An 8,583-nucleotide genomic window follows, 5' to 3' on the forward strand; every position below is an offset into this window, starting at 1 on the left:
GGGGGGAGGCAACAGGCAAGAACAACAACGATGAAAACTGGTGCAGGTGTCGTCATAAAGATACTTGTATATGTGCGCCTAATCATATCCTGCATCTGTTTAAATTGTTTGGGAGACATATATTAGATGACATAAAAGTATATTGTGGGTAATTCAAGTAATCTATATATCCTAGAAAAATAAGTGATTTACAATTGATCAAAGGCATCCTCTTTATCATGTGGACACACAAGAAGAATATTTCAGACCAAATGTGGCAGATCAGATTGTCTTTTCAGCTTGTGAAAAAGAGTCAGCTTTTTTTAGGGATAATAAGTCAAAAAGGTTATGTTGTGGTCGCAGGGAACATAACGTCCTAACGGCGGATACTCGAGTGGTATAAGCAGGTAGTATTTTTATCTCATTTAGTCGCATTAAAATGAACCTAGACTATATACTGCAGCTAATATATTTCATATTGGTGTAAAGGGAGACGCCCAGTGAAATCAGCTAAGAATTCATCTAGGAACGACCCGTTCTGTTATTTTCAAGGGCACATATCAAATGATCCCAAGTAAGAATATCAAAGTTGTGGAATCTCAAAAGATCCATCTAGGAACGCAAGTACGGCAACTAAATAGTGATTAAATTAATGTTTGAGCTTGGATAAGCTTACCTGGGTGGCCTCTTCTCCAAACGGTCCTCAACTTTGGGACATAGATGGCTTGCTTAACGAAATCCGGGCAGCATGAGCCTCTTCAAATGGAATGGTCGCTGTCATTGCCCTCAAAACATTAGACCATGCTTAGTTATAAATCACGTCACACATAGCTTAATTTTTTGGGTAGTTGTAAACATTGAACATCAAAAGTTAAATAAAAGCCTAAAAGAGAACTCCAATGACTACATTATAATGCATTGCCACTTACCCATGATCAACACAACAAGATCGAAGGTCGTGTCGACGGGCGGCAAGAGGGGCCTGACAGGGAGGTCCGTGCAGGATCTGGAAGGAACACACACCAGTGATGCAAAGCTCAGAACCAACAGATAGAAAGAAAGCGTCTTAAATATTCATACACAGCAGGCTAATCGGGTTAATTTACCATACATACCAGCAACTACCACAGAATAGTTGGATCTACCCAACACTACTAGAAAAACCCCTACTAATGGCGCACCTAATATGGCTATTAATGGCGCATCTGTGGTGCGCCATTAACAGCACGCCATTAGTAATTTTTACTAATGACGCACCACCTGGTGCGCCATTAGTATCTGGTATACTAATGGCGCACCGCGGGTGCGTCATTAGTATAGGCCAGGGTGCGCCATTAGTATGCCTCCCAGGGGCCATGTATATCCAGGTGCTTTGGCATGCTAATGGCACACCACCACTGGATGCGCCATTAGTAACCATGGCATATTAATGGCGCACTTACCAGTGATGCGTCATTAATATGCTTTGTCATACTAATGGCGCACTATCATGTGATGCGTCATTAGTATGAATATTAGGTTTTTTTTATTTTTTTATTTTCTGTTTTTTGCACAGGTTACAAAATGTATAATTTGACAAAATATAGACAGCACACATCAACAACAGATTCATCGAATACAATAGAAAATTAGTCTTTGAATACAATTCATCATATTAGTCTCCGAATACAATTCATCATATTAGTCTCCGAATTGAAAAGACCGAACAAAGATAGAACATTATATTACAAGTCTCGAGACCGCGAGTAGCGAGTTTGTCTTCACATTACAAGTCGATATCGATCATCTAAACTACCAACACATAGAAGAGAGCTGCGGTCATCACGATGAGAATCATCACGATGAAACTCATCTTCATCCGGTTCCTCCAACGCTCCCTCCCCTCTCCCGCTAGATAGCGGGCGTATCTAGATTCGGCCTCGGCCCTAGTGGTGTACCCTTTGTAACTGTTACTGCTGAATCGGTGAACCTGTCTCCGACACTCCTCCCAGTCATCGTAGACTCCGGGAACCTTACCCTTGTACACGACATACGTCGGCATCGCTATGCACTAGCCAAACGAAACGTTAGTACCAATTCACAGACAATACATAAGCAATATATAATTATGCAACATAACGATCAGAAGAGAAAAGCAAGACATTAATAGCATCGATTACATCTAAGTTGAACGACTCTCGAAACCAAAGAGACATACTACAATTTCATTAAAGTTTAATTACAACATGAGCCAATCGATGTTTCAGAACTAGACACAGCATCACTGCTTTCGACTCGACTCAAGGGACCGGAGCGTGAATGAAGCCGCCATCTATCGTGGGAGTCATGAAATAACGGTCGTTGTCAGCCTGCATTTGTAGCATTGTGTCGATGTCACTGTTGGATGGTTGATTTCTGAGGTAGAACTGCCCCGAGGTACGAAGGACATCTTGATGGATGATTTCCGCAAACTCCGACTGGATGCGAAAGAATTCTTGTCGGAGGTCCGCGTCCTGGATTGCCAACACGCTCGCGGCCCAATCTTTCAGTTTACTCGGTAGCAGAAGTTGATGATGGTCCCGTACGATCGCCCGCATGTGATGGATGGCGTAGTAGGCACCCTTCTGACCGCCAGGCGGCTGCTTGACGCAGCAGAACATCGTATTGTGGGAGAACACGTGCTTGCCGTACTTACGAATAGGCCTGGTGAAGGTGCCTCCAGATTGGGCGTAGCCGGGGAGAACATCATCAAGAACCTTCTTGACATTTGTGTAGTCTACGTTCGACTGACGGTCCGGGTCGAAATACGTGGCCATGGAATATTTGGGGCTTAGGAGGATGAGCGTGCAACGTGTGTCACTGCAGAAAACACGGAATGTTAAAAGAAAAACGATCGAAATGTAAGAATTCATATGTTATGGGCCGGTTGAGGGGAGGACTTACTCGGGAAAGTAAGGCACGAGGAAGTTATCCTTATCTTGGTTTGCCAGAATGACGCCATCGAGGTAAGAACTCGCGACTTGCCGGTCCCCAGCGCTGCCCAAGATCTTGGCACGCATGTAGAAGGGGTCGACTATCACGATGTCCGGGGTCTTGTCGCGAATGATCCGCATCTTCATACTCAGCAAAAATAGCCGAACGAAGGTGTAGTGCAGCGGATGAAGGTTCAACATAGCGTGGATGTCATCAAAACGCAGGACGATCGTATGCCCGATGGAGTTATCCACAAAGCCCTTGCCCTCTGGCACCTTGGCCGCGAAAACCGGGTATGCCACATCCTTCTCTCTGAGACGCCGCTTCTCCAAAGCAAGAACACTGTCATGCAGACTCCGCATAGCACCGGTTGCAGCATTGAGCATATTTGTCGGTAGCATCGCCCTACCCGCCACATGCACCCTCCTCGAGATATCCTGCGGTGAAGGTGGCCCGTCCTGAGCACGGATCGTACTCGGTGCCGGCTGGCTCGCACCCTTCTTAGTCTTTCTTTTGCGTGCCTTCTTCTTCTCCTGTAATGGGACCGAGTTCTGCTCACAGACCGCCTTCTTGAGTGTGTTGGGGATGATAATATTTCGCACCTCGCCTATCTGAGGCTCGGTGAAGTCGGCAGCTGGAGGCGTCTCCTGAGAGCTGAACGCCAGACGGCGCCTGTTGCAACTTGGCTTCTCCGCGGTACGAGCTAGATCGCACACGTCTTTTGTTGGGTTTGGTTCTTGAGAAGGAGGCCCCATGAAGTCGCCATCGTACCCATGCTCGGCAAAGTACTGATCGACGTTGCCAAATGTATCATCGTCGTCGTCATCGTCGTTCTGATCCTGTGCCATATGCATGTTTGGATCCAGTGGCATAGGGATGTCCGGCACCGTTACGGCGGTCTTGCCATGGGGCCGACTTGGCGCCGGCACGACTGGCGGTGTTGTCTTTGGGGTGGTGTCCCCCGCCCCCAAACGAATCTGGCTCTTCGGCCAAAGCAGGGGCCAGCTCAGGCAGGCGCTGAGGGTCATCATGTCATCATCGTCGGCCCCGACGGGTCGAATCGGAGGTAACAAGTCGTCGCAGCCTGGCAGCACCCGAACCAGTTGAACCCTAAACAAGTTGGGTGGCATCTGGGTACCGTGGAACAAGGGGTTGCCCGGTTGAACGATTTTGCCCTTGGCGACATCGACCAACTCGTTGTTCACGAAGTGGAGGAGAGTGCACGGAACGTCGGCGGCGCCCTGCGAAAACATGTAGGGCGTCAGGGATGCCCAGTCAAAGGCAAGGAGATGAAGTCCTCGGCCGAGAGAGGCTTAATTAGTTACCGTGATGATGGCGTCGAGCTCGGCTAATGTCGAGGCACCGCCAACGGCGGGCGTGCAGTTGACGGAGGGGCCGCTTGCTGAAGAGGTGCCGGCCGGCGTACACCCGGGTGCATTAAGCTCCCGTGCCGGCGTCGGAGACACCAATGCCGCCTCCGCCGGAGGCACCAATGGCCCCGCCATCGCATTATGCGAGTTGCTGGCCGTGAAGCTAGAATCGGGGGCGGCCCCTGTTGGCCGCCCGCAATCCACGCACTCAACCCCGAGATCAAGGTAGGCACAAGGGCGGTGATCGTCGCTCCGAGTCGTTGTTCCACTTGCTCTTGGACAATCTCCGGAATCCGTGCCACCTGTGCCTTGAGTTCTTGAACCTCTCGCGCCTGGCTTTCCGAGCTGGTCTTTTTCTCCTTCCGCACACCAGCGGTATAGTATGACCCCCATTTTGTCGACAAGCCTTTGCCGGCCACACGACCAGCTGACGTCGGCTTACTGAGCTTATCCTTGTTCTTCATTACATTCAACCCCCTATTTAGAGTGGTGTCCCAAGGGTTGCTCTTAGTCGACTCCGCGCTACTGCTTTCAGTCGCCTGCGGAAGGAATGTGAACCATTTAGAAATTTGGCTTCATTAATTAGAATGCAACCATAGGGAGCTAATTACGCGGGGGTGTATTCCTTACCAGAACAAGCTCAAGCGCCCTGGTCTTCGGATCCGTGGTAAGCTCCTTTGTTATCGGGTCCTCCTTGTACCGGGCCCTGACATAGTTCCTAGTCTGCTTGTTACCGCTGTATTTCTCGAAGCGGGGCGGTAGGCCTTGCTCGGCACGGTCCGCGTCCTCCTTTTCCCATATAGGCTCCGCCACTCTGTAACCGCCGGGACCGAGTGTGTGTTCCCCTATGTTCAGCTCCCGCATTTGTTTCCCCCACTCACTTGATTGGGAGCTTGCGGTGCTCGAGCAATTGATCTTGAAGTCGTTGTAGTCATCTTCGGTGATCGAAGGATTTTTCTCCTTGATCTTCCGATAACTCTCACCTTTCTCAATCATTCTCTTCACATTGCTTTTCCAAGTAGACAGGGCCTTGCTCATCTTCGCGAGGGCAGCATTGTTCACTTTATTCCCTTTGAGGCTTGTGTTTTCAAATTCAGCGGGGAACTTGTATCGTTCGTGCAGCTTCGTGAAGAGGAGGTTGCGCAAATTCCCTCGGTCAGGATGCCTCAGGTTCTCGGTGTTGATCGAGACGGTGCTCCGGACAATGCACCCGAGCTGAAGCGAGTACCCCTTGACTATTCGTTCGGGCGCCGTTGGATTCCCGTTGGAGTCCACTTCAGTAACTTCCTCCTTGAGGGTGCGGAGCACGATCGGGCACCGGTCCTTCCGTTGCCTCTTCGGTTGGCTACCATCTGTGCGTGCGCCGCCATCATCAGTGGTGGCATCCTCGGCGGCACCATCAGTGGTGGCATCAGTGTGGTCATCCTCGGCGGCACCATCCGTGGTCTCAGGATCGGTGGGGAAGGCGGCGGCCTCATACAAGTGAGGTTGTTCCTCCATCTCCTGGGACAGCTCCCAGAATGCCTTGCCGCCCGAACCCCCGGCCTCATCGTTGTGGGCCATGTTTCTCTCTAAATAGAAACAAAGTTTGGTCAAAAAGTTGGTTATTGTCAAGGAACAAGATCTCTAAGTTGACCAAATAACCTAATTCTCGAGGAATGTCGCCAAAAAGTTGGTTATTGTCAAGGAACAATTGAGAGATGTTTGTGATATTGCCTAGGTGTTTTGGGATAGAACCTGTTAGTGTGTTGTTGCTAAGGTCCAAGTCCACGTTCTAAGGGTAACCTAGTTCTTGAGGGGTGTGTCTAGAAAGTTGGTTGCTGCAAAGATACAAGGTTGTGAGTTTGGTCAAATTGCCTATGATGTTTGTGATATTGCCTTGGATCTTGAAGGCACTGTTGCATGATGCAGTGGTACAGCCAGCATGGGACCTCATCTTTGCAGGCTAATTTTCTAGATTGTAACACTGGGATTTATGCACAAGCTAAGCTAGCTAAGACAGTAGCTTCCTTGCAACCCACAAAAGACAAAGGAAAAGGGGTGAAAAGGGGGAGATGGTTAGCTTTGATGAGCAGGCAACATCTTCCTAACCCCCTTCTTCTTGTCTCCTCTCACTATCTCTCTCACACACATGGCAAGCAAGGGTGTCTGAGTGTGTGAAAAAAATACTAAACTAATCCAACCACTAAAGCAAATTAATTTTTATTTCGGTTGAGAATCGGGCACCTTCTAGGTCAAGAAAATTGGGCATGACCTTTGCTAATTTTCTTGACCTTGGAGTGCCCCATTTCTCAACCAAAACGGAAATTAATCAACGTTTCAGGAGAAAGGGGTCATTTTAGAAGATCACAAGTAGCAGCAGCATCACTTGACAAAATCACAACTAGCAGCAGCAACTCGCAGATAGCAGCAGCAGCATCACTTGACAAGTAGTACAGCAGCATCACTTGACAAGTAGTACAGCAGCATCACTTTACTAAAAATGAAGAAGAAAAAAGGCAGACAATGTCATGGGGAATTTAATTATGCAACATCAACCTCGTTGACACCGCTAGCATAATGAAACAGACTCCTATTATACATTCGAACCAGCGGCGAGGGATCTTCTTGCTGGAAACTAACACCTAGAGGAAAACTCTGCTCCAAAAGCGCATATACATTCTGTTCACAGGTAATGGAGGGAGAGGAAGAGCCCTAGCCCTGTAGCACAGACCTCTCTCTCTACTGGTTCAAAAGAGCTGTTTGGGAAGAAAAATAAATATATAGTTGCCACAGTTTACCCTTCCAAGTTCCAACAGGCAAAGAGAGCAGGCAAAAATACTATTCACATAGGCAAATCATGCTCAAGCTGTGGTCTAAAGAAAGATGAGATGCATATTCCTTTTCTCTGCATCTACTAAACAAGTGAAAATGGCAAATTCAATCAAACATGTCACTCCGAGAATTTAAGATTCTCGGTGCAGACAATGATTTCAGGGCCAAAATATTGACTCATGGGTAATGTAAGCATGTATTCAAACATAGGAAACTAAGTTTCCACATCCACATGGACTAAGCAATTTCACTTTGGCTCCAGAATAACAGCAGGTAGATCATATTGACAAAAAAGAAACAGAAATATCAGACTATATCTTTTACTGCACAAGCACTCTACAAGTGAACCAAAGTACTAGAAATGTAAAATATAACAACATAACCACATTAGCTACAAATCATTATATCTGCCGGTAAACATCTCAATCACGAAAGGAATCAGGCTAGCTATGTCAATCATTTTCAACCAGTCCACCCGACATGATAAACTAATTGATCTACTGAATTTCGGTTAAATCAGGCTTATATTTATCAAAATAACAATCCTACAGTACCCCATATATATGTCACATTGCCACTGTATTTTCAAAAGAAAACTTGCACTTTATCAAACTAAACACGCAGCTTGCTTATGTAATTATTTTATATGCAGTAACATTATACTAAAATATAATATCACAACAACAGCAGCCATGGAACTGTATAATTTTATACTAGAATTGTATACAAAGACAGTCTTCAAATATTATACTACAACATTATACAAAGACAGTCTTCACAGAACAGTATTTGAAGATAGTCATCACAGAACTGCATATCCTTTCTAAACATTGTACTACTAAAATATACTACAAGTCCTGATGTTGTAAGTATCAATATGCAGTAACATTATGCTGTATATTTTACTACAAGCAAAACCAAGACTATATGTATATTATGGCCCGGTTGGTTTTGAAGAGGATAAGCAAAACCAAGACAGTTTGTATATTTTACTACAAACTAAAATATAACATTATGCTGTATATTATTCTACTACTCTGGTTTTGAAGAGGATAATCTAACTCTCAGGATAATCTAACTCATTATAACCTAATAATAAAGATACTACATTAGGTTAATCAAACCATAGACGGTCGCAACTGGTACAGAGCAAGAAACTCTCCCACAATTGAAACCAAATGACAGTCTCTCCGATCCGAATATGAGTACTATAATATGATGAACTAGGCTGTTATGAACTAGGCTGTTCATGCAAATTATCATGCTCATATGGAGATGGGATGGGAGGAGGGAAGGGGATAGGGGTCGGGGCGGTAGCTTAACTTGGAGGAGCGGGCCGGGGTGGAGGAGGCGGTCGGAGAGGATAAGGATGCCGGGGAGTGGTGGTGGTGGTGCTCCGACGACGTCCGGGCGGCGGTGATGTGGACGGGGCGGCGTCCGGGCGGCGGGGTCGCGTCGAGGCGGCGGG

The 8,583-nt window shown here is 46.8% G+C and overlaps 1 long non-coding RNA gene across 3 annotated transcripts in view; it reads right to left on the reverse strand.

The window, feature by feature from the left end:
- Positions 1-8,583, reverse strand: part of LOC119340020 — a 16,843-nt gene that overhangs the window by 2,192 nt on the left and 6,068 nt on the right. For 2 of the 3 annotated variants that reach the window (XR_005164336.1, XR_005164337.1), the window contains exons 2-3: positions 909-985; positions 656-753 (exon numbers count right to left, since the gene is read on the reverse strand). This is a non-coding gene — a long non-coding RNA (uncharacterized LOC119340020). Of the gene's footprint in view, positions 96-655; positions 754-908; positions 986-8,583 lie in introns of all 3 variants that reach the window. The other variant, XR_005164335.1, reaches the window with a different exon arrangement.

The sequence above is a fragment of the Triticum dicoccoides genome, chromosome 7B (assembly GCF_002162155.2).
Source record: "Triticum dicoccoides isolate Atlit2015 ecotype Zavitan chromosome 7B, WEW_v2.0, whole genome shotgun sequence".
Taxonomy (NCBI): domain Eukaryota; kingdom Viridiplantae; phylum Streptophyta; class Magnoliopsida; order Poales; family Poaceae; genus Triticum; species Triticum dicoccoides.